Here is a 27,279-nt window from a genome sequence, read left to right on the forward strand (position 1 = left end):
CATCATCATGATCACTTTCATCATTATTACCTGTTATCAATGTATTACTTTCAACTCATCAATTGATGTCAATCTGTGCTCGTTTTTTTAACAACTTTTGCTGCTTCAACATTTTTCTCTATTCAATTTATACACTTTAATAAATCACTTTGAACACAACCAGAAACGGCAACAATTTAAATATTTGCTTCCATTTAATGTGCAACTTTGCATCATTATTATTAGTCATTGATCTTCTCAGTTGATTAGCCGTGATTGCCATTAAAGACGCTGATATTATGCGCATTTTATTGAGATAATTGTGATTAGTCTTTTTTTTGCGTTTCCAATTTATGTACTTTGACAAACATTTTAATTCAAAATGACAATCTTTAATCTGTTAATGTTAATGTTGCTCAATGTTGTTGCATTAAAAGCAAGGTAAATTGTTTCAAGTAAATTGAAAGTTTAATCAATTTAACCTGATAATGAGCTTGTAGTTATCATAATTTATCGTCAACGATGTCAATGTTGTAATATTATTACCAAAGAAGAAAGAGTGAAGACGTTTAATTTAATTTAACTTACATCATGAGGATGATCAAGAACGAGATGAAAAAATGATGATTACTGTTGGTGATGAATTTATAACCACTAATAAAAGCAAATTAACTTTTTGCATTTTTTTCATGGAGAAAATTTTTTCGTTGCAAAAGTAAAATATTAATGATCAAGTTTTTTGTTACTTTTCCAGGTAAAATGAGATTTTCCTTTGAAGCGAATTAAATTTTCATGTCCAATGGCAAATAATTCATTTTTCATCAGATATTTCAAATTTATGCAAGTTTATTCAACTTACAATCGTCATATGAAATCTTTTTTACAATCTGTACCTCAAAAACTGATACATTTCATTATATTATCAGACCATTTTGCTTCGAAACAGTTTGATTAGTCGTGAAGGTCCCTTTGATGACTATAATAGATTTGATTTGACTCTAGTAAAAATTTCATAAATTAGCTTTGAAAATTATTCGATCGACACCAAATCCAACTTGAATTAGGGGACCAGCATTATGAGCTCCTAAGTGAACAGCCTTTGGCCTCTAAGATAATGTAGATGAGAGAAGTTGTCAAAGCAGATCCTTAACTTCGGGATGAGTATTGGCTCTCAAAACTAAGCTGGTCGGGCTGAAGTCAGAGGCAAGTACTGCAAAATACCAAGACTGGCTCATGTTGGGTAACTAACTTATGCCGAACTTGTGTTTTTGTGATCTTGTCGATTACTTCAGCTAGTATCCATTGTGCAGCCTTTTTAGCTGGCGAGTAGATTCGTAAGCTCGAGATAAGAATCAGGTGAACTCGCATTGCACAAAAAGATCACCAGACTTGTTGCTAAAGTTGATTTGATTTTAAACACTTGTCTGACGAACCAGTTAAACTTTTTAATCCTTTTTTCAACTTGCTTATTCAAAGTAAAAATTGAATCATCGGTTTATTTTGCAATATTATGATAAAAAATGGTTTTGCTCAACTGCAGTTTCTATGAAAATTGCAATTTAATTTCAATTTTTAATTGGTCAATAAGATTTGAGTTTGTTTGAGTGCAGAAAAAAATTTCTGCAATCAATTTGTATTACCATTCAACTTGGCATCGATGAAAAGGTTAACTAATGAAAATTGCGATCTTTGACATGGCGCTCCATTGACTATGTTTTTGCAGCAGTTTCATCTCATCATTAATGGTAAAGCATCAGCCAACACTCATTGTAACCATTGCATAAAAACTGAGCTGAAAAAATGTTCATCACTGAGATTGCCATTCTTATTTGGATGTTTTTTCATGAGCTTAAGATGAACTGGTAAAGGACAAGAGTGAAGATGAATTTTCAGTTTGTTGGTCATTTAATGAATTCTCATCCACTATCATCACCAATGTCATCATCATTGGTGTTTTTTTCTCTTCTGAATCTCTTCTGTTTCCCACTCAGTTAATCAATTGGAATCATTTAAGTGGTTAATAGTCAGAACAAAAATCATTTAATTGTCTCCAACTTCATTATGGAATCAAAATTGATGATATTTTAGTAACAGAAGAAGAAAAAAAATCGAAGGACAAAAAAAGAGAAACTCCAACAACTCGAGACAATCAAAGATGATAATGATGATGATGATGAGATTCCAAATGGATTAGGTTAACATCGAAATTTGTCCTTATTTTTTGTCATCTTCATCATCTTTCAATATTAAATCTTACAATTTGCTCATCATTATCATAATCATTGTTGTTCATCAAGAATCATTTTTGTTCAGTAATTTTCAACAATCAATTCCAGTTGACTTGTCATTGCAATTATTTCTATCAAAGTTACATTGAAGACAGAAAAAAAGTAAATCAAAAAGAACACAATTTTTTCATTTATCATGATCAAAATCAGAATAGCAAGATAAATATGGAAGAGCAAAATTAGTTGAAAAAAAACTCAGAGTAAAATGAAGATAAATGAAAATGGAAACTAATCAACTTTTTTGTTCCGCAAAACGGCGACTCATGAAACTCATCAAGAGATTGAAATTGATGTTTGGATATTTAAACTGGAAAATGAATAATGTTCTGGAAATTTGTTTGCAAGTTCTTTCCTTTTCTTTTCTTGATCTTTCATTTCGTTATCGTTAACGTTACAAGCATGCAAACACGGAACAATCGTCAACAATTGATGATGAAAAAGGCTGACAAGATGAAGAGTAAATTAACTTTTCTTCTTGTATTTATATTATTGGAGTGGACAGAAATGAAAAGAAGGGAAAAAATGTTGTGTTTTAATGATAATAAATAAGTAAATAATCATCTCGATGTTTATTTAATAGCAATCATAATAATCGATATTGAACCATCAACAATCGGATAATAGGTTAATTTCGTGTTTCATTTCATATTGTTACCTTTACTTGTTGTGATGATGGTCAAGGTAAACATTGGATTGCGTGTTAATAAGGTTAATATGACAAGCAAGATATATTGAATATAAAAGTGCATGGAAGAAAGAAAAGTATCAAAAATTGAACTTTCAAAAGGTTGTAATGATTATTGTTAGAGATATTCACTAATCTGAATTGGCCAATTGGTACAGAAAAATAGTTGTTAAAAGAGTCTAAATGTTGAAACACTATTGCACAAAAGACCCAAGTGTAGAGTGAATTTGATCCGAGAAGAAGCACTTTTAAGTTGAAAAGTTTTCCAACCTTGGCCTAACCAGATTCACATGGATTTTCGTATTTTTCAGAATTTCTTTTCCAAAGTTGATTAATAATTCAAAATAATTATCCAACATTTGCTAAAAAGATCATGTAATGACTTGGAATTCTGTTCAAGTGCGTGAATTCCCAGGAATAAGTTGATATAAAGAGTTTAAATGATGTTGAAATATTTACGTGCAAAAGACCCAAGTGTAGAGTGACTTTGATCCAGTGAGATGGACTTTTAGGTTGAAGGATTTTCCAACCTTCGCCTATCCAGATTTACATAGATTTTTGCATTTTTTCAGAAATCTTTTTTTCCCCGAAATTCAATAGATAATTCAAAATATTAATAATAATAATAATAATTATCCGAAAATTTGACTATTCCAAATATTATAATCACTTAAAACTCTATTTCGGTGCGAAATTTCTGAAAAAATTTGTCAGGATTTTAGATTGAGAAAGACTTCACATTTTATCTAACTTCTTGTTCATAAATCAGATTTGGACTAAATTTGAATCTGCTTGAACGGACAGAATTGTTAGTTTGAAATGTTGAATTTGATACAGAGCCGAAGAATATTTTTTCTTGCTCGAAATTTTCATCGAAAAGTACAAAATTCACGATAAAGAGACTTTGAATGTGACTCATCTGATAGGCTCACTTAATGATGAAAAATGCATGTAAAGGTTTTGATAAAAATGATGAAAAATATAATGATGGTGATGATGAAGAAGAAAAAAATTGCACTAAAGAATAGCTTATACTTAAATACTGAATGGTGAGAAACTAAAAGTTTTGTTGAGATCGTAAACTTTACATTGTAATTTGTATGATATATCGATGAGGATTATTAGTAACTGTTAAGAGTAGAGAAGAAAAGTTTGGTAAGGTCATTTGAGGCTGCAAATTGAAGATGAAAAAGATGAGCAGAAAAAGGAAGAAGAAGATGATGATGATGAGGCTGTCTGTGTGTTCTTTCATCGTTAGGAATAGATTGATGCTATTTAAGGCTATCATGTAAGGTATCAGTGAACAAATGTGAAAAGCAGAGTATGAAAATATCCGTTGGAAAACAAAAAGTCTTGAAATAAATGATGGCTCAAAATAATGAATCATATTTGAGCTTCTATTCACTTTCCAAGTTTGCTCGAGATTCATTCAAAAGCAACAACAACAACAAAAAAACGATGAACTGTTAAAATAATCATACACTTTGGACTGAATAATATTGTTACAGAGTTGTCATATTTCGTGTCAATAGCTCGTTCCCTGAGGCATGATCAGATAAAAAAGTTGCAAGATTAGAAGCAAGCGAAAAATGGTAAAGAATGAAAAAAAAAATTTTATCAACTTTATCTTGTTAAGAATGGGAAAAGATGGCCAAGAGAAGCGACTGAAAAGTTTGTAATTGAAACATGTTTCAATCTTGTTCAGTAATTCCTCTTTTCCTTGTTAAAAATTTTGTCTCTTCTTACCAAGTGTGGTCCACTTCATCAAGCTTTCTTCATCATTATCAACATTTGCTTCAATGGTCAGTCAAATTTGCTTTTCATCGACCAAATGAGCAAATATGTAAAAATTGATTCCAAAACAATTTTTTTGCTTCAACTTTTTCTCCATTTTCTGGCCTTTTCACATTTTTGTCTTTTACCAATAATCTTTCATTCATTAGACTGCCAATGAGTAATCAAACGTAAATATGCTCGAGATAACATTTTTTTATGCTCAACTATGCCAAACCTTGAGGCCATATTAAACTACATGTACTGACCATTGAATCTTACATCTTGTCAGATAATATCTTTGGTACAATTAGCTTGCTTTGCCAAACACAAGTAATGGCACTTTACATGAAACTTGAATCCATTTCTTTTTCTACCTTTTGTTTTTTCTTGTGTTGCCATCTTTACCTTTTGCATTCATCATTTTTCTTACTTTACCTTTTAACTCTCACCTTGTTAGTTTTCATCTTTAAATCGTTTTCTTTTCTCTTTTCTCGATATATAATTAAGCTGAAAGATAATTACTGACAAGTAAATACACGCCTTAACCAACAGTTTTACAATTACAATTGCAATAATGGCAATTATAATGATAACTATTTACCTTTTTCTCTTGTTTTCCTTTGTTTTTACCTTTTGCATTGTAATTGGCAAATTGCTGGAGATGCTGATAACATTATTGTTTTATGTAACTTGAAATGCTCTGTCAAGATGGTACGACTGCGCTCAAGTCGACTTTCCAAATGGCTCTTGTGATTACCGGCGATTGCAAGGAAAGGTTGGGCAGTCAGTTTTGATGAATGGTGCGATAATTTTTAAAGATATCGATAGACTTAAATCACTTAAAGGCGAAACCTGTTCTGGGTTGATGTTCTTACTGTTATGCAGTTCGATGAAATTGACATTGTGTTTGCTATTTAAGACAATATCGATATCTTCAGATGAACCATTTCTAATGTTGCAAACGGATTTCATTGTATTTGGCCATGGAAATTGAGTCTATCATTAAGCGTAATGAAGTGGGCGTCAGTGAGTTTCGAACAAGCCATATTATCTATCGATCATGCCATCACCGAATTCGCGTAAATCGAAAAATTCATCTTGGAATTCGATGGTTTTTGCAAATGAAATTCTGTCGAGTAATGCAAAAATTCGGGTTTTTGTGGGAAAATTTCTTGATATTTCTTGTTCTGAATAGTTTTGTTTCATTTTGGAGAAATATTTCATGCGAGATTTATGTGAAACTCTTTGGATTTGCTAGGATTTCTCATGAAACTGGAATAAGAAAATTCGAAGATGAAGATATAGAAATTTTTGCACAGAGCGAATCTCGAATGTTATTCTTGAAAGAATGTTAGTGCACTTAGAATAAAAGTCTTAATAGATGCTTATAAAGAATGTTTAAGAATGCAAAAGAAAAATGTTTTCCTTTTGTATTCTGCCAAAACTCATAAACTTCGTCATCATGTATAAGTAATTGTTATAAATTTCTACTTATATCAACTGAAAACATGATCATTAACTAAAGATTTCTTATCATTTTAATGATTATTCTGTTGAGTTAGTTTTTTTCATTTGTTGTTTCAATGTTGAAATGAAGTAATTAAATGTTTAATTATCTTTTCAATTCGTTAAATTCCAGTTTCAATTGAAACATCAAATCTGATAATCATGTTAATAGCATACATAATAAAATGCATTCATTTGCTAAGTACTGGGTTGGAGTTGCAAGAGATTGCTTAAAAGTTCAAGATGCATGAGTTGACTCAAGGTTTAACATGATTGCTTTGCATTAGCATTTCCATCAAAAAATTTCCTTTTGTCAAAGTTAAACTAACAAGTTGACTCACGATCAAATCAAACACAGACATCAGGTCATTTTGCATTATTGTGACGAAAAACTAATAAAAGTTCAAAACATTACCTTAACTCGAAGATGGACAAACATTCACAACTCAACTTTCCTCCTAATTGCACCCTTAAATCATCAAGAACTGCAATCTAACAAGATTTCAACTTTACCTGATATTTTAATGTGTCGGCGCAATCGATAAGGCAACCTTCCATATCAGCAGACCAAGTATCTTTTTTCTGGAAATTTAGTGGTTCCTTATATTTTTGGGTTTAAAGTTGAGACATTTTGAATTACAACCTTCCCTTGTAATTAACGATTGAACGGTGATGATTTGGCGTAACCTCACATGCTATCGATAAGTGTGCTATCTTGTGTATTACGACTACGAGTTGTTGATCCAGCAGTTTGAGTTTGTCTAACCGTCAAGAGTCATCACTCTGCATGACAAATACCTGTTTCCTCGACAAAATCTGAATGATTGAACCGATGAAAGCAATGACTTGAATTGATTTGATGTTAATAAACATTTCATTTTACTTGAATAATCACAAGTTATAAACCTAAATGAGTTGAATCATTTCAACCTCAGAACGTTTGCCTGTCAAAAAGTGGGTGGTTTTATGTCAAGAATAGATTATCATTTCATGATTGCATTAATATTCACATTATCCTTTCTTTTGGTTGCAGCACACAAAAAAGAAGGTTAAACATTTGAAATGAGCATTAACTCTTCCGGAAATAAGATTAGTCTCTCTGTAATCTTGTTGAAAGTACAAACTTTGATGATTACAAGAAGAGGGTCGAAAAGGCAGAAAAGGAAGACAAAAGTTGTCACAAGAAGAATAAGAAAGAGAGAGAAAAAAGATTTGCTATTCAAAGACAATTTAACATTCAGTTGAATCTTTCATTTCATTTTCTTTTTCCTTACCTTACATCAATTTTGAAAAGAGTCTCTTCCTTCCTATTGCATATAAAAATGATCATCTTTATCTTGACCATTTACAATTAAGCATTGTCAAAAAGAATGATCATGATGACAATGATGACCAGTAAAAGGAGAAACAAGTTGAATGCTAATGATGTTGTCATCATGTTGAGAGGAGTAAACTTCATTTAATCGAAAGACAGCAAAAAAAGAAGAAGAAATGAAACTCGAAGCAAAGAAGAAACAGCAAAATCGAAAGACACTTTTTGCCAATAAAAAATAATTTTGGCATACCTTGAAAATCAATGTTAAATTCAATGTAAAAAGGTCCATTATCAGAGGAAATAATAAAAGGTATCAAGAGGAGGCAACTTTAAAGTGACTTGTTAGATTATAAAATGATGTTTAAAAAAGTGGTAAAGTGTAAAAACCAAAAGCAACAAGGCATCAACATGTATGGATAACAGAGGGAAATGTTCAAGTTTGAACACGAAAATTTTTCTCGAAAAAAATGAAGTCACGTATATGATTGAGAGATTCTCGACTCGACTCTTTGCACAGTTTATTGATGGATTATTATTTTATTATTATCACCATCATTATTATCATCATTATTATGATCAATGTTGTTTACGGTTTGACAGCCAAAATTTTAAAAAATTGTTCCCTCCAATTGAATTTGATTGAAAAATGCAATATTATTTTGACTGTAAAATATGATTTGAAAAGAGATTTTCATTTTTTTGTCGATTCTTCGAAGGCTCGTAATTGAAATATTTCAATTCCCTTGGTGACCCAGACCGACCTTATTGAATCTCCCTTGTGAAGCTGAAGGCTTCAAGGTTAACCTCTAATATAATGTAATATAAATAATAATATGATAACATCCGTTTCATTTTAAATACAGTTTTACAGTTTTCTTAACAGGGAGGCAAAAGTGCGAAATAAAAAGTTGGACACAAAACATGGTTTACATGTTAGAGCTTTTTTTTTGCTGTGTGTACATTGAAGGATAAAGATGATGAAGATGATGAAGATGGAGAAGATGATGATTTCTCTCTTTTTTTACACTTATTCACTTCTAATACATTCACGTTCAACTGTATCACTTTACAATAAGCACACTTAGAAAAACATCTTTAAAAAAGGCCTTATTGTTGTATTTAACTTGTCACATCATCTTCTCACTCTCATTGCCACTTTTCAATCCAGTTTTTTTTTAAAATAAACTTTATTCTGTTTGCCACTTTAAACTGGAAGAGCAGTTTAAAGAGAAGTCTTTTTTTCTTCCCTTGTATCTTCTCATTTCATCAGCATCTTCACATTCAATAGGTGTTATTTCACCACCATTACAAGTGTAACTTTGTGTCTAAATCTGTTGAATTTTTTTCTTTCACCTTTTTCTTTTTCACCTTAGGGAATCGTGAAAATTTCATTGAATTAAAGTTACATGAGCTTGACACGGAATGGTTAAATAAAATCAAAATAACTGTTTAGAATTCATTTCTTTCGTTATTCTTGTCAACTTATTTAACCTCATCAACAAACCGCAAATATTTGTGGATCGAGATGAAAAGACAAAAGGTGCTCTTCATTCAACACTTCAATTTCATTTCAAATTCAGTTCAACTAGATATTTTCCCCAGTTTTCAATCATTCAAGATCCTTTTTTATCCAATAAATGAGTCTAAATTTTCAAGACAAATTAGATGAGCTGAAAGTAAACTCACGTAAGATGAAGCCAAAGACAACTTCAAGCCTAACCCAAGACCTCACTTTACTCGGTCAACCAGAAACACTTATACTCGATACTTTCCCCATCAACTTAAAACTCATTTTGCTAACGAATTCGCATGAACAAAGATGATTAATTTTTACCAATTAATTTTCAGAGGATCACATTCAAACTGATTTAACTTTAATTGCTAATTTGCAAAAATTCTGAATCTTTTTAACTAGCAAAATGAGTCTAAATTTCAAGGGCAAATCATTGGCAAAGTGAACGTATGATGAAACCCTCAAGCCTAACCCAAGATCTGACTTTGCTCGGTTAACTGGAAACACTTAGCCTCGGACTTTTTACATAAACTCACAACTTATTCTGAAAACAGATTAGCATGAACGAAGATAATTAAAATTTAACCAATTAATTTTCAAAGAATCCAAATTAACTCGAATAGTTGGCAAAAATTTGCAATCATTTTTAACTAGTAAATTGAGTCTAAATTTCAAGGGCAAATCAGTTGCAAGTCAGTGTCTGATGAAGCCCAAGACAAGCGTAAGTCTAACCCAAGGCACTAGACTGCTCGGTCAACCAAGACACTCCACTTCGTACTCTTTACGTTGACTTTCATCACTTACCTGTAACTCGGTGCAAAGTAATGTTAACTCACTTATTTCTCATAAAACATCTTTCATCTCCTCCCTCAACACACTCACTGCATCTCCGCCTTTACCTTCTTCATCTTTTTCTCATCCTCTCCTCATCATCATCAACATCATAGTATCAACCCATTTCCGTTCATTTAAAATGTAAACTCAATCAAGTGTGAACTTTACAGAACAACTCAAACTTGATTGAACAAGTGATTAGTTTCATTGTTAATTGTTCAATCTTGAGATTATTAAAATAGTTAATTACACAACTGAATAGGCAATGAATGAAGATACAGCAAGCAAGAAAAAAAAAGATAAATTGAACTAAAGTTGAGAAAAAACTTTTCCATATTTTACAAGTTCAATCAATTTTCCAATTCAACATTTCGATTATTTTTGATGAAGCAAAAAGGCTGCAAAAATAGCAATTATTAATCAATAAAGAGAAGAAAAAATGAAATCAACTTTAAATGATTAACAAACAATCAGTCAAATTACAATTATCATTGTTGATACTATTTAACTGAACATTGAAAGATTGAATGAGAAATGAAACGAAGAGAAAAAAAAGTTATAATTAACGATAATTCACTTTAATTTGATTTCTGTAAAAGAAGCAACTAAATAAATCTTGATTAAAAGAAGGAAAAACTTGTAATTATCAAGTAAATTGTTTTCCTATTTTCTCTCTATTCCATTATGTAAGATAATTGTGAGTCTCAATTGTTTCAACAGCACAATAACAACTATAATTGAAAAAGCACTTGCAAAAGAAAAAAAATTGTTCCAACAAATCAACTTTAACCTTAGGCTTTAATCATGATAATCACTTTAATCCAATACAGTTTAATCTATTCACACTTGAAAAGAGTAAAGATTGTTTCAATGTTATTCCAACAATTATTCAGCGCAAGAAGTTAAAAGAAGGCGAAAAAATCGAAAAAAAAGTTGAAGAAGTTTTAGTGATTCAGAAGTTCCAAGCTCGATTCAATTGAAGGAGAAATGCTTTTTTTCGAAACTGACAAGATTGACAATTTCATTGAATCGCAAATCATGAATACACTTGATTGAACAACATTGAGCCGTTGAACGATGAAAATTTTGAAGCAAATTTTTACTACAGAAAAGTGAATAAAAGGAAAACATCGTTTTCTCAAGTTTCATCAAAAGAATGGTTATGATGAGAATGGTGAAGAATCTTGAAATTCTGAAGATAACCCAAAGAGAAGCGGCATAACATTAAATCTATTATCAGGTTATAATATTTTTATTTGAAAACTTTTTCCAATGCATTTCAATAATTGATCAATTACTTTTTACTTTCAACTTTAAAACCAATGCTTTTAGACCAATTTCACGATCATTCATGATCATCATTCTCATCATAATCATCATCTTTATCAACATAATTTGACTCTTCCTCACTCAGTGAGAAAAGGTTGAATCATGAAAGGTAAGAAGAAAATAGTAAAATAACATTTTTCTATTCAACCTTGCAATGAATATTATCTTTTTTTTATCGACATGAGAATAACCTTAAATACCTGGGCAACTTAACCACAATCAAAGTGATTATTAATTTAACAAGTAAATATAATCAGCAATAATAATAGATTCAATTGTAATCTGAATTTGGCAACACTTAAAGGGAATTTAAACAACAAAATGGAACAAGAATGAGCGAAAAAAAAGAGATTTTGTTTTTACTGTTCTGGTCAAGGTTAACCCATTCAATTGTGAATTCACCAAATCACACCAAAAATGATCACACTTTTGAGGTAAATTTATTGAAGCAACAAAAACTATTAAAAAATATAGTCAAAAGTTGCTAGCGCCTTTGATTTGCCAAAAAATAGTCTTTTAATGACTCGCCAGTGTTGGTCAAGTTTTCACCTTTTCTGACTTTTACTTTCATTTTGGTTAACAATGTAAATGGCTGGATAAGGTAAAAAGGGTTAAACTGATTAAGAGAGCAAATGGTTTTATCCATATTATTATCAACAATTATTTATGTGTAGAGACACCAGTAAGTGATGCTAACTGAGTAAAAGTAAATTAACAATGATAAAGGATGATAAAGGTTGGGAAACTGACAGACAGTTTAGTTGTTATTTGCTATTAGAGAAATGATCAATTTAGTGATTTTGCAGGATGATGGGGATGAAGAGGAGAAAAGGTTGGGACCAGAAAATCAAAGAATTTTTCTTTACTTTTTTTCTTCTTCTTCTTCTGCTGCCTTCTTTGGGTTACGGTATGAGAATGATGTGAATTGTGATGATGATGAATTAAGGAATAGGTTTGCTCATCCGAGCAACATTACAAGATATAATATTGATTAAATATGAAAAGGGTTGGAAATGATTATTATGAATGTGAAAAGGTTAAAGATGCAAGATTCCCATGAGGAATATGAAGAATCGTTCATTATTGGTAATAACAACAGAAACACGCAATTTTCATTCCCAGTTTTTCTTCCTTTTCTTTTGCTTCCTCATTCTTTTTCATCTTCTTCATCTTCTTCTAAAAGGTAAGGTTTTAACGGTTAAACAAATGCTTCATTTAACTTTTTTTTTCTCTCTTTACATTTTCACCATTCTCTTCATTATCATCATCGATTTCATCTCATTTTCCTTTTCACCATTTTTCCATTCTTTTCCCTATTCTAATCACAATTATCTTTCTTTACACACGTTAACCCATTCAAATTGATCAAGCAAGGGTAAAAGATGATGCTCTGATTATGACCAGAAAATCCATCAATTTTCTTCTACCATGAAGTCCATGGAAATCATACAAATTAGTAAATTTCATTTTCTCGCCCATTCATGTCTAAAGTAAGGTCCAGTTTCTGCCTTTCACAAACAGACATTTCCAACTAATTTTGGCTACAATGTCAAGTTTAATGAAAAAGATTTTCAACTTTTCCAACTCAAATTTTCCAAAATTTTAAACGTTCAAACCGATGATTTGCGAGCCTTTTCAAAATCGAAACAAGTCTTCTTATGGAAGAATGAAAAATTTTAAAATTTGGAAACTTGAATCTTTCGAAAACATCAAAACTTCAATTCAGATCGAAATCGAGCGATAATAATTTCTGATTTTCAAGAGTTGACTTTTCAAATTGTATTTTTATGAGTTGTTCAAGTTTACTTTAACCTCTTTTCTTCACTAGAAATGCTCAAATTTTAAGAACTTTTCTTCCCTTTCGAATGTTTTATTGAAATTTTCGTGGAAAAGTTGGTCGATATAAATAAAAATAAATTAAAAAGCATTCGATGTGCAAAAACTTTTGCAAACTTTTGTTGCTCTGTTATTAGTCAAAGTGAATCCAAAGGATCTTGTAAAAGTTGATTGAGAATGAATTTTCATTTGGTTAAAATGATTGCTCTCTCTTCAAATGAGTTATTGATTGAAAGTGCTAGAGTGATCAGCTCGAGATGGTGGAAGGTAAATTTGTGAGAAAAAAGAAGCTAAAAGTTTGAAGTGATTTGGAAATGAGGAAGAATGGTTAAGAGGAAGCAAAGATGAGGATGAGAAATGATGAGGAAAACATTGAATATGGGAAACCCTTTGATGCACTAATGAAGAGTTATTTGGTAAAATGATTTTGCCATTGATTTTGATGGATGATTGAACAGCTTGCGCATACCAATTAATTGCAATATTGTTGGATGCATTTAAACACGAGAGAAGCAGCGAGAGAAGAACTGAAAACTCTCAATGAAACTGCGATCAACATCATATTTAATGATAAGAATAATCAAACTCTTTAACCTTTTTTCCCTCTTCTTCTTCTCCTTCTCCTCCTTCATCTCTGTTCAATAAATTAAACGATTGATTGTACTGTTGTACGAACACGCAATATCCATCGAATGTTCAATTAGCTTTTCTAACTGTTCAAAGACTAACCTGTGATTAACCGAGAAACAGTTATAAGTGAACAATTGGATTGATTGTTGATGTGGTTAAAGTAATTTACTTACACCTTTCAATCCCATTACGAATTCAAGTTTTACATATAAACAGATTGAATCAATTTCACCAGATTATCACACATTATCATCATTATTCAGCTTTACTTTTCTCATTGCATCTTCAAGACTATCATCAATAATTGTAATAACACAATAAAGGTAAAAGAAGGCAAAAAGAAGGCAAAAAATTTCAAAGTTACGGTCAATTGAATAAACTCATTTAGCGTTTTGAGCACAAAAAGGCCAACTTTAAAGATTCATCTTTTTTCCTCCTATTCAACTTGTAATCGTTTTGTTGATAAACTTTGTATGAATGTTGAAGTCATCTGTTGAACGAAGCAGTTGAAACAATTTGTGAAAATCTAATCATGTAATCAATAATAACATTTGCAATTACAACTCTATTCAAAGTTGAAAGGAAAATATTTTTTTTCCATTTTTTCTCATTTTTCATTTTTTTTCAACACTTTTCAATCACTTTACCTGAACATGCAAAATGTATGGTAAAGTGCAATCAATTTACCCTTTAGAAGCTTCAACAAACAAAACTGACTTTTTCGACTTCAATTTTTCTTCGATTCTTTTGTAAAAGTCAGGTAAAATTGACCACCAATAATGATGATAATTATCATGGAATAACATTTTTTTCTCCTTTTCTCTTCTCGAAAATTTTCATTCTTTTTTCTTGTAGTTACCTTTCGATTCGTCAATAGAGATAGTGAGATCAATCTGAGATAAAATTTGAAACGTTTAAAAGCCTTTGACTTATTGCTTTTCATGAAAGTGAAAAGTGTTGGAAATTTTTGCTGGATTCCTTGATGGGCTTCTGTCAATCAGAATTGATAATTAGCGTCAAACACTTTGAATCTATTATTATAAACCAACGATCAAGTCGATGGTTAAGGTCAATTTGCGAAAAACAAGGTTAATTGGTTTTGACTTTTTTGCTGCTCTTTTCCTTTGCCAGGGTTTACCTTTACTTTTAATCATCATTCATGTGTTTACCTTGTTTGATGATGCGATTTTCGTCTCTTTAATGCATTCTTTCGTTAATCGCTTTACCTTTTTTGTTTCGTTGCGCTTTTTTATTGTTGATCGCCTTTTGATTTTGTTTTCATTTTCGTTATCAGTTTTCAGTTTCAATGTTTCAGCTTTTGCTTGACCAATGTTTTTAATGTTGATGAATTGGTCATTGCCATTTGTTGAGTCAATTCAATCATTTACTATGATTTATCATTTAAAAATTCATTGACTTTACCTTTACTTACCTCAACTGATTAGCTTCTCTTACTTGAACCAATTTGAACGATTACATCCATCAATGATCCATCCAAAAGTCTTTGCTTCATCATCATCATCATCATCTTAATCTATTATTATCGTCGGCAGATGAAGAGGCAAGAGGAAAAGTAACACTCTATTCACTCACTCTCTTCACTTTACATCTTCATAATCTCATCATCAATTTTCTCACTTTTTTTACTCATCATTTCTCTCTTTCTATTCTCGTTATTCAGATACTTTCCATCTTGATCAGGAATTAATCAACCTCGGATTTTTACTTTAAAGGTAAGAATGGCAACATTTATTGTTCACTGAAATTTAATGAGCACATGATTAACAAAAGAAAAAGTAATAAACTGAAAATCAATAAAAAAAGCTTATCTAATGTTGCGAGTCAAGGCAAAACTTCGATAAGAATTAGCAAGTTTCCCTTTTAAATGGCAAATATTGGACTGTTTATTGGGATCAAATCAACTTACTCATCGTTTTTATCACCTTTTGTCATCAACACATAAGAAACTTGTTTAGTTGCAATAATGCAAAATAACTCGATGCTGACTAAACTTTTAGTCAGTGAAGTTTCTCGCTTCAACTTTGACTAATCCATTCAAGTTGCAGTTTAGACTTCAATAAAGCTACAGTTATCTGCTTTTACAGGTTTTGTAAACCTTTTAGTCAGTTTTGTTTCAAAATTATTTTCATATTTGAAATATAATTGAGGGATTAAACATTTAAACATGAACAAAACTCTGGTTTTGTTGTTTTACCAACCTTCGTCAAGCCGGTAGGCTCTGAGTCGCCTTAGTGCTGGTCGCTATGTTTGAAGTAATTTAGGCAGGAACATTTAAAACTTATTGTATAATCTAATCTAACCTTACCTAACCTAACTTAAACTCATGAGTTGACCATGCATCCGAGTCTTGGACATCGGTTGAAACTCCGTTTTTGTTGCTTTTTAAAACATCGTCAATTGGGTAGACATTTTGGTTCAGTCTAATTATTTTGCAGTTGAAATGAAAAGATACTAAGTTTAATGATTGAAAAATAGATTTTTTGTCCTTTGATTTTCTCCATTCTCAATAAGTTCTGACAAAATAAATGTTACAATGAAATGAAAATAATAATGGTTATCAAGGAAGAAGATACAAGAATATGGAAACAAAAATTGGACTTTTAATAGATTGTAGTGTCTTCCAGATTGAAGGTGAAATGTCAAAAGCATCTGCCCATTTACCCATTAAAACGATTCAACCTTTGTTCCAACAATGGTCAGCGAAAAGAGAAAAATCCAAGAAACTTTAATCACTTTGACCATTGCAAAAAAAGAAGCAAGAGGAGAACCGAGAAGAGAAAAAAAAGTTGAACATTTTCTTCATCCCTGTATATCCTTTAATCATGATGTACCTTTGAATATTTTCATTGGTCATTCCACTAAAGATTGGCCAAAAAAAGAAGAAAATGAAGTCGAATAAAGTAAAAAGAGAAAAAGAAAAATCTTTACATCTTTTCCTCCTTCATCACCATCATCATCATCTTGTCTTATTGTCTTCCATTAAGTTGAAATTTTGTTCAACTTCATTTCTTATCAATGGATTTTTCATCCATTCTCATCATTATCATCTTATTCTTCTTCTTTGACTCCATTAATTAGACTTATCATTCAACATTCAACCATCAGTCTAATTCTTATTCTCATCATTTTCATCATCTTGATACATTTTATTTACATGGATGATCACCAAATTTTGCCTCTTTTCTTCCATCACTATTCTCACTCTCTTCATTGCATTTCAGTTTCTGGTTCACCTAACATGGAAACAATTGTTGTCCTTGCATTCACAACATTTTCCTTCTCATTCCCATCCCTTTACTTTTACCCTTTTCAACTTTTCACTTTGCAATTCATTTGATTCATTTCACCATTCCATCACAAGGTGTGACCCACTAACCCTATAATACTTGAATATTAAACATACGAAAAAAAAGCGGAAACATCTTTATTCATCTAACGATCTTCCTAATGATGATGATTATGTTGAGATACAAGATGAGATTGAATGTTGAAATGTAATCAAACTCTATAAGTAAACGTTTAACAAGACTATTCAACATTTGTATTCATTCACATTTCAACATTTATCCAACTTCCATTACTTAACCTACCTCATAGTTTCTTCATCCAAATCATCATTTCTCTCTTTCTTTTCTTCCGTTTCGTGCCTTTGCCCAATCACGATTGTAACACAAGAAGATAGTCAACAATTGAAAGGTTGGACAAGAGCAACAAAATTGAGAAAATTTTCAAATTAAACTTTTCTCTTCGACTTCAAGTTGCAACGATTATGTTTCAACGGCAATCGCTTCATGATGCCTCTGTCAATGTCGTTGGTCTATTTTGCATTATTGCGACTAGAAATTGAAGGCTAACGATTCCTCTGGAGGTTGATTTGATTGGAAAAGTTTTTTTGATTGAAATTTATTTTCTTTTTTTGGTCGAACTTTTTTACTTTGCCTTCGAATTGGAACAAAATTAAACCATTTCACTTGGAATGTTCCATGATCATTATTATCAGATTTTCTCTCTCGTTCATCTCTTTCATTTTGGTACAAAATTGTTCTCATGATTCATTCTTTTTTCTCTCATTGAATTGAAATTGAAATTGGAAATGTAAAGAACCTTATAACGGTCTGTTGATCTCAAATATCATTATCATTATCAAAACTCTTCTTTAACTTTGAAAGTTGCAGAGTTTATCAATGATGAACCGATTAGGTAATAAGAGAAGAAATAACTTTTTCTCTCTCTCTTTCGCTTCATGATGATAATGATGAGGGTGATGATGATGAGAATCGAAATCTAAAAGTATAAATGAAATGTTGACTTGAACAGGATTCAGTGCAAGTTGAAATTATATTAAGACTTGGAAAGAAGGAGAAAAAAATCTGTCAAAACGCAAAAGCTCAAACATGAGCCAGGTAAAAAAGTAAACTTGAACAGAATATTGTTCAGAATATATTATTATTATTATTGGATTTTGAGTCAACAGAATAATATTGCTGCTACTAATAATAATATGACAAGAATTATCATTTGAAGAAGAAAAGAATAAGAAAAGAAAAAAAAACTTTTCCGAATATTGATTTTCAATGAGATAATTCTGATTTTTATTTTGATTTATTAATTCATTTTTTTCTTCTTTGATCAAGTCAAGGAAAGAAAAAATTGAGCCCAGAATGAAAAGCAGAAAAAAAGAGATTCTATATTAATATCATGGAATCAGCGAATTAATATCTTCTATCAAGGCTCGAGCATATTTTATGATAAATTTCGTTATTTTCAATAAAAAAAGATGACAAAAGGACAATTAGAAGAGCCAAGAGAAACGATTGTGACAGATTTAATCAAAGTTTCATTTTAATATGAAAATATTGATCAAATATCAATATGTTCACTCGGAACAAAATTGCTTTGACTAAACCTAAACTTGGTTGGATTGCTTTGCATCGTCATTTAGAAAGTCAGAATTTCTAAAACGAAAAACTTTACTGATCATTCCGATGACAAACTAGTAATAAAGATACACAAGATAGCACACTTTTCGATAATTGATTGGATAATAACGAATAGTTCAAAATCTTCTGAAGATTATGTTTGAACTAACAAGGGAGGTTATCGAGATACCCGAGCTACTTTTGAATGAGTGAGGTGTCATTCGATAGAGGATGATGAGTTATGAAAAACTGTCGAGGCTTTTTTCTGCTAATGCAGTGGTTCCTAAGATATTTGGGTTCAAAATTTGGTCATTTTTATTAAAGTCAAAATTAAAAATCTATTAAAATATGAGTTGAAGGGTAGCTCAGTGGTTAAAGGTGCAAGGGTAACTATGAAGGTTTTGGGTTCGAGACTCACTAACATTATGTTTTTCCCCTTCTTAATTGAATTATTTATTTTAATTATTTTTTTGTGAAAAATTAACAAATATTCATCAATATTTTTTAATTTTGATAAATTCATCTAAAATTGATTAATTTTTCACAAAAAAATAATTAAAATAAATAATTCAATTAAGAAGGGGAAAAACATAATGTTAGTGAGTCTCGAACCCAAAACCTTCATAGTTACCCTTGCACCTTTAACCACTGAGCTACCCTTCAACTCATATTTTAATAGATTTTTAATTTTGACTTTAATAAAAATGACCAAATTTTGAACCCAAATATCTTAGGAACCACTGCATTAGCAGAAAAAAGCCTCGACAGTTTTTCATAACTCATCATCCTCTATCGAATGACACCTCACTCATTCAAAAGTAGCTCGGGTATCTCGATAACCTCCCTTGTAAGCTTAGAAACATTTGAATTTTGCAATCGCAACTCCTTACACTAAACATCTTTGCTGTAAACTATGACTTATGAAGTCATGAGTTTGAGTTAGGTTAGGTTAGGTTAGGTTAGGTTAAATTAAGTTGCTGATTTATTTGTTGTGTAAAGTTGATTGCAACATTTAACCCAACCAAGACGACTCAGAGTTGAATGTTTATAATTAGAAAAATAAAATAACTTGAACTTTGAGGTGACGTTTTACATTTTGAATTATTATTGAGATAAAAAATTTGAAAATCATTTCGTATTTCGTTGGATTAGAATTTTGAATTTAAAATTGGATGAAAATGTGATTGAAAGTTTTGAAAATTGAATGCACAACTTTATCTAAAATTTCATGATAACTTTATTCTATGCTCGTGAATCGATGAATTTGATTTGTTGAAGAAAGAAAGATTGATCCAAATTATACTTTTGTTATTCCATTTTGAGTGACATTCCTTTGGGCTTGTTTATCATTTTCTCTGTCACTTGATTTTTCTGTTGAATATTGATCTTGTACTGATGATGAAGATGAATTAAAAAGTTTGTTGTTATTGACTGATCAAGTCCCATTGGTGCATTGGTTCTGTGATTGCTCAGCATCATCATGGAAACAAAAAATTTTCTTTCTTTTTTCGACTTTTTTTTCACTTCCATTTTTATTTCAACAACCTTTCTCTCTCTCTCTCTCTCTTTACTACACATCAACATTATCGATATGGTTGGACTGTCATGAGCATCATCCATCTTCAATCAGTCCACAAGTTTGTCATTTTTCTTTCTCCTCTCAAAAGTAACCTTTCATCAACCGGTAAGTTGACCTGAACTTGTAGGTTGTTTGTTTTTTTGCTTCATTTTCCCCGATAATGTTGATTAAGTACAACTATTTGATCCATAGTTTTCAACCTTCATCAAATTCTTTGACTTGATTCCTTCTTTTTTCATTCTTATGATTTTCCTTTTCTTGTAAGATGCTAGTTTTTTAGACACTTTTTTCTTGCTTTGTTTTCTTCGCCATCCTTCATCCGAGTTCACAAAATTTTCTTATTCACTTCATCACTATCATCATGATCCCCATCATTAACATCATCTTTTTTCCTTATTCATTTCATTCCTTTTACTCAATGTCATTTATCACCAAACGACATGGAAATAAAAGCTACTTATCAGTTTACAATTGTTATTCACTATTAAACCATTTACTTGACCCAATCATAATTCAAACAATATCATTCCGTGAAAGAAGATAATTTTATGATTTAGGTAACATTTATGGTCACTTTTATGCAGTTTTATTGCACCTTGTCTTTGACCATCGTAAGCAAACAAAAATGAATTCATCAATTTTTTGGGTTCCTTTGGTTCAGAACAATCACCTTTGAATATTATTGCCAACAAGTTGATTCCAGTAAAAAAGTCTGACTATAAGTGAAGTAAAATTACAAGTTGGTGAGCAAATTAGGCTCAACTCGACTTGTTGTCATTAAAAGTTTTAAGTTTATTTTGTTGTCACAATAATAATGCAAAATAATCCGATAGCGAATTTCAAAATGTTCAAATTCGAGCAAATTTACCAAAATTTTGAGCTTCATTTTTGCGCTTTATTGTTGGGTTAAAAATATTGTCTTTCCAATGCATCGACATATTGCAACGAGAAATTTAATGAAATTCATGAACTTTCAAAGAACTTCTCGATGATAAGAAAATGAAAAATTTTTATCAACGCTCTTGTCAACGCGAAAATTTCAATTCTTAGACTTTGGTTGATAATCGTTGTATAAGATTTGATCATGATGGAACATGGACGATCTTTTTCTCGAACAAAAGATTCAAATATTTTTAAAGATTTGTAAACTGAATCTTGAAGCTAAATTTTCCAACAAGAAATCAGCACAAATGGATTTTTCGATAAAAAAATTTCTACAAGTTCTGTTCATAAATTAGCGAGTTGAGCTGATGAATGTACAAACCAAAAATTTTCGTGAATGAGAATGATCAATCGATCGCAGATGAAAAGGTAAAATTGATAAGTATTTTTCATAAATAGATGAGGATAAATCAGGAAAAGAATCATTTCATTTTTGGATTTTTTTCTCTTGATTCAAGTTGAGCTTCATTTGTCCATTATCATTGACTAAGGTAGCCTGGTAAAAAAGAGAAGAAAAAATGAAGATGAAAGTTAAGATGATGATGATACTCTCATTGAAACGGATGAGTTACCAGTTTTCCAAAACATTGAGAAAATCCTAGTTATTTCTTTTGATATTTTTGTCCAGAAAAAAGAAGAGAAAAAAGAGAAAAAAGCAAAAAAAAAGTAAAACTTGACTTGGTGATTTATATTGGGCTCGATAATTGTGGATCAGATTCAGAATAGTCTAAAGCAAAAATAATAGCAATAAGTATAATAATAATAATCTAAAAAAATATATATCAGTATGAAGATTGGGTGAAAAGAGAAAGATGAGAATGATGAGGATGCTGAGCAGAATAAGAAAGGAAGATAAGTTTCCAAGTTGTTCAAAGTTGCTCATTGACCATCAATCACAATTTGTATGTAACCAACTATGATTACAATTATGCTTCGAGTTCACATTTTTTATTCTCGATCAAATAATGAGAGGAGCAAATTTATTTTGACAATCATAATATCAAATCGCCGAGAAATGGTTCAAGTGAAAGTGAAAGACAAAAGTCCAGAAAAAGTTGCTCGATACAAAGTAAAGATGAAGATGGGGAAGACGAGTAAAGTAAATGTTCAAAAGAAGCTAAAGTTATTTTCACTTAATCCCAGTTTTTGGATGAAAAATAATAACATATTATTTCGTCTTATTCTTTTAATAATGATAATATTATCATGCTGTTTGGTCAAATTATTACTTCATCAGTTGTGCGCAAATAGAGTGCAAAAAATACTGAAAAGATGAAAACTATTATTTGTTGCCATTTCTATAATTAATGAGTCTAATCGGAATGGAAGGGCAAAAAAAGTGAATCAAATTAATCAATTGTAATAACGGGAAAAGGCAATGGAAACTGAAAGAATAGAGGAAAAAATGGAAAAGCAAAGAATCAAGAATTATTCTCAACTATTCTGAAACGAATAGTTCGATTGGAACAACTTTAAAATCTAAGAGTTTTGTTGAGTTTTTCGTCCAATCGATAAAAAATGTTACGAATGTTGTACAAGATGAAGTGATAGTAAAAGTTATCTGGAAAATCAGTCGAATTTGAATTTTCACTTCTTTCGATTCGTTTTTATTCAATTTTTCAAAATCTTTTTCCAATTTTGAGCAAAATCCAAAATTTTGGCCATTTATTCGTCCGATTAGAGCATCCAAGATGAAGTTTGAAAAATAATTCCTTAGAAAATTAGTCGAATTTTAAATTTTGAAATATATTGAACCTAATTTTCGATCTCTTTTCACATTTTTGAAAATCTTTTTTTCAATTTTCGTCCAAAACTCGAAAATTTTAGCATTTCTTCAAAAAATCAGAAAAGCAGCTTTTTGCTCGGCTTTACTTCAAGACTTTTATTAAAATTCAAATTTCAAGATTTCAGTTATTCTGACCAAACATGTACGTTATTTCAATTCAAACTTTCGTTATTCGAACAACTTTTTCTCGAATTTCTTATTTTGTAGTTTAACCTTTCAATATACAATTGTTCCTCTTAAAGCACATCTGAATTAAAGATCAAAAGCGAAATTCCGAATCTTTTTCAATTTCGTTTCGACATTTTTTCGCACTCAAATTAAAAGTTTATTCCAGTTTAATTTGGCCAATATTTCACAGCGCAACTAAATTATATATTGTAAAGATTATAAGTTTTGATCGGCAAGTTGGCAGCTATCGAAATGAGCGGGTTTTCATTTTCAACATAATAATCGTATTTACAGGACAAAAATGACAGTTTCATGGAGCAGAAAAAAAGTAAACCCTTTTTTTACAATTATTATGCCTGCTTAAAAGGTTTAAAGTAAAATTATCTATTGCATGTTAAAAAGAGAAAGAAAAGTGTTCCAAGAAAGTTATAACAGTAAAGTGATGAAGTTTGAATGATAATGATGATGTTGAATATGAGGAGGGAGGAGGAAAAGGAGGAGTAGAAGGAGTTTAAAGTTGACTAGAAGGAGTAGTAAAATAATTGCATTTTGCATTATTATTATCATTATCATTATTATTTATTTAGTTTTTTTTTACTTTCTCGGCTTCTCTTGCCAAGACTCAACGGAAAGCTTTTGAACACAGAGACAAGTCAATTGGTTTATTGCCAGCCGCGAATTGCAAAAGCGTCAATAAATATGGAGAGAGACACTCAACTTTCAGGTAACAGTGTTGGGCCAAAAAAAGCTAGTTACCTGGCAACTTCCGGCTTAAAGATTTTAACACATTTTCCATTTTACCTTTTGTATATTATTAGACTCGCAGTGAATGACTGGATAGTGTTGATAAAATAAATGGCAGACAAAAGTTGCTTTTTTTCTAACTTCTTTGCTTCTTAACGTTGACTGGCCAAAAAGTCAACGTTGATATTAGTTGAGATGATTGTTGAGTCTTTGCTAGACGTCTTTTCAAGTAGATAGTAATTTAGTGAGGAACCAAATTGGTTAACAGCAAACCATATACTTCTGCTTTTTTTTAGATTGTTGTTGATGTTTTTTTTCTTCTTCTTCTGCTCGGCTCTGCTTCAGCTTGTCCGGTTATCGGTCAGCAAGCACAAGTGGCGTTAAAAAATCGCGTCTTGAAATTACTACCTTACCAAGAGGTAAATACAGTCTGTGTGTGCCTCTATGTGTGTCTTTATGCTGAGCAACTAAGTGTTGTAGGTTGAAAAAAAGTCAATAAGATGCTTCTTCTTCCTGTTTCTCAGACAATTTTTTTTTTCGCTTATCATCTCATTCGGCTACTGGGAATGTGAAGCTACCTTTTTTGCTCGCTTCTGAGTCTTGCAATTTTACTCTTTGCTTTGCACCTTTCAATTGATGGTCAATCGTTTGAAGCAACTTTGAACTTTTTTATGTTTAATTATTCTTGGTGTGTGAAGTGTGCTTTTCACGCGCTCTGTGTGTTGTGTGTTTGCTTAGTTATATAAGGTGATGAAAGGGATGGGAAGAGTCGAGTTTTGATGGCTTTTGCTGGCCTCAAAAGGATCATTTTGGTTTTGTTTTCATTTGAGAAACATATTGATCTTTAAGTTTGATTGTTTTGTTTGGTTTGGTTGTACTTTTGACGTTGTTTTACAATTTTATAGAGCCATTGATTGCTTGCTGATCAACTTGTTATTGTTATTAACGCAAGATGACTTTAAATTATCAACATGAGAAGGATAATGATGGTTAAGATGGGAAACAAGATGATGATGTTCATGTTCATGTTGATGATGGTGGCGAAAAAAAGAATATAAAAAAGAGATAAAAAAAAGTTACGTTTTTGGTAAACATTATCACGTACTTGTTTATAGCATTCTGAGGTTTACCCAAAACAAACAGATAATTCGTTGTCAACTTTATAACTCTCAATCAGCAATTTTCAACATTTGCCACTACAACTTTCACTATCGAATCGATTAAAATTACAACTCAGAAGTGCACTTAAAATCAAAACTCGAAAATAGTTTCAGATCAAGAAACACCAAGCATCGAATTCAGACAATGAATTTCGATCCAACAGGGTTACCAATAGGAACTAATTCGTTCAACAATCTAAATGTCTTTTGGCCCATGCGAACAAAGACGTTCAACGGTGACAAAAAAAAGTTTGCTTCAGAACTTTCTTGAAATTCGATTTTTTCGAATAAAATTTCTGAGTCTTGAGTCTAGCGATATTTGAGAGCAAAACTTTACCCAAGAGTGGTGAGTCGATCTTTCGTCGACTTCAGTAGATTTTCATTCCGATTGAGATTCGAATGTGAAAGCACCGACTAGCCAGACAGACAAAGTTCACTTTTACTTTCTTCGTTTGGCGTAAGTTTCCAAATGGACATTAAGTTTATTTTGTTTTCCCAAAATGCTTTACAGTGAAAATTGTCTTCGTTTTGAAGTTGAACTGTAAGGAACACCAAATGATGCATTGATCATGTTTTGTTATCTTTTCATTTCAAAAGTTAATTTGATGCTAATTTGTTTCTTAATCTCTTCAAGTTAATCGATGTTTCATTTTTGCTCCTTCCTTTCCACATCTAATCATCTTAATCATCATTATCATCATCAACAACAGCCACAACGTGCATCAACATTTGATCAAAGATTTTGAACAAAAAAGCACAATTGATTGCAGGAAGAGTTTCTCATTCTGTTGGTCATTCTTCAAGTTAGCAACTTTTTTAGATAAACAACTTTACCATTGTTATTTACCTGTTATTATGTTTATCATTATCATTATTATTACTATTTTGTTACTGTAGTTGTTATTATTTTTATTGTAAGATTATCATTCATTGAAAAAGGCAGAGTGAGAAAAGAAGGAAAAGCAACAAGAAGAGAGAAGAAAACGCCAAAAAAATGAATCGTTAAGCCCAAAGTTTAACCAAGAAAAGGTCAGGTAAGAGAGTAAAGTTATGGTTGAAGGAGCATCAATACGATTGTGGGTAAGTCTCATTAGAAGTAAACAGTAAGAAGAAGATAAATAGAAGTGAAAAGATCATCATCGTCAAATGGCCTGAAAGGACAGAATGAAGAAAAGGTGAAAAGTGCAAGATGAAGAATGGAAGAAATTTGATTGAAAATTTTAATGAGAAATGAAAATTTGCTTTTAAAATCCGAGAGAAGAAGAAGAAGAAAAGTCAAAAAAGCAAAAATTTCTCATTGGGATGGATCAACAATGGTCTGATCAAGATGAGGAAGCAAGAGTAAAAGTGGGTGAGATTGGCCATTGGGGGGCGAAGTGTGATTATCATCTCGCCTTACCGGAAGGCAATCCAATTTTGGATTCAATATCATTTTACAAGTATTCATTGTTGCTCATTATCATTGAGTAAATTGAAAAAGCGAGCACAAAAATTTGTTCAGACAAAAGGTTGTAAAACAAAACAAGTTGAACCGGTGAATGCTCATAGCACACCTTCAAGTCTACTTTATTTTCACTGTCAAAAGGCAAATTAATTGATGACTTTCACTCCCAGCTTATCCTTCTCACTCACCTTCCTGCCTTTTACCTTTACCTTTATTACTTCGAAACATACCTTTTCCACTCTCTCTCTCTCTCTCAGTCTACAAATATCTTTATATCTTCTTCTTCTCTCTTCTTCTTACATTAACAATGATTAGTATTTTATTGTTTTGTGAGTTTACTAGAAAAAAAAGGTTGAAAACTATTTGAAAACCCGCATCAATTGTTAATTACAATTGATTGAAATGATTACCTGTTTAAAGTGGCAAACAAGAAAACATAATTGATAATCTTGAATCAACCATCGATTTCAACCTTTCATTTTTTTTGTTGCAATTGTGAACGGCAAAACAATTAACATTCAAATGAGATTTTTGTTAATTACTTTTCCTCACTTTACCTTTTTCGTTGTGTGCTTCATGTTTGGACTCTTGCCTGTTCAAGGGTAAGCTCAACATGAATTGCCATTTGTTTTGCCCTCTTCATGCGCCCAGTTTACAGTCTTATTGATTTGCAATTTGCAGTTAAAAGTTTAACTTGATTAACAGCTTAATTAAAAATAATTAAAATGTTTTACTCTTTACTCTTTACACTTGATAAGACAAAAAATGAAATATAATTATTCCTTCATCTTCATCATTTGCTGCTGTTACTTCAATTTGCAGAAA

At 31.1% G+C, this 27,279-nt stretch overlaps 1 protein-coding gene across 5 annotated transcripts in view; it reads left to right on the forward strand.

The window, feature by feature from the left end:
- LOC107362958 (uncharacterized) overlaps positions 1–27,279 on the forward strand; it is a 101,770-nt gene that overhangs the window by 56,536 nt on the left and 17,955 nt on the right. For 4 of the 5 annotated variants that reach the window (XM_015930104.2, XM_089269593.1, XM_089269588.1 and 1 more), the window contains exon 4: positions 15,373–15,424. The gene's annotated coding sequence lies outside the window, so the exon portion shown is untranslated. Of the gene's footprint in view, positions 1–15,372; positions 15,425–20,261; positions 20,316–27,279 lie in introns of those variants that run through there. The other variant, XM_015930106.3, reaches the window with a different exon arrangement.

This window comes from Tetranychus urticae, chromosome 3 (assembly GCF_039701765.1).
Source record: "Tetranychus urticae isolate SD_2017Ah chromosome 3, NJAU_TeUrti_SD_1.0, whole genome shotgun sequence".
Classification (NCBI taxonomy): Eukaryota; Metazoa; Arthropoda; class Arachnida; order Trombidiformes; family Tetranychidae; genus Tetranychus; species Tetranychus urticae.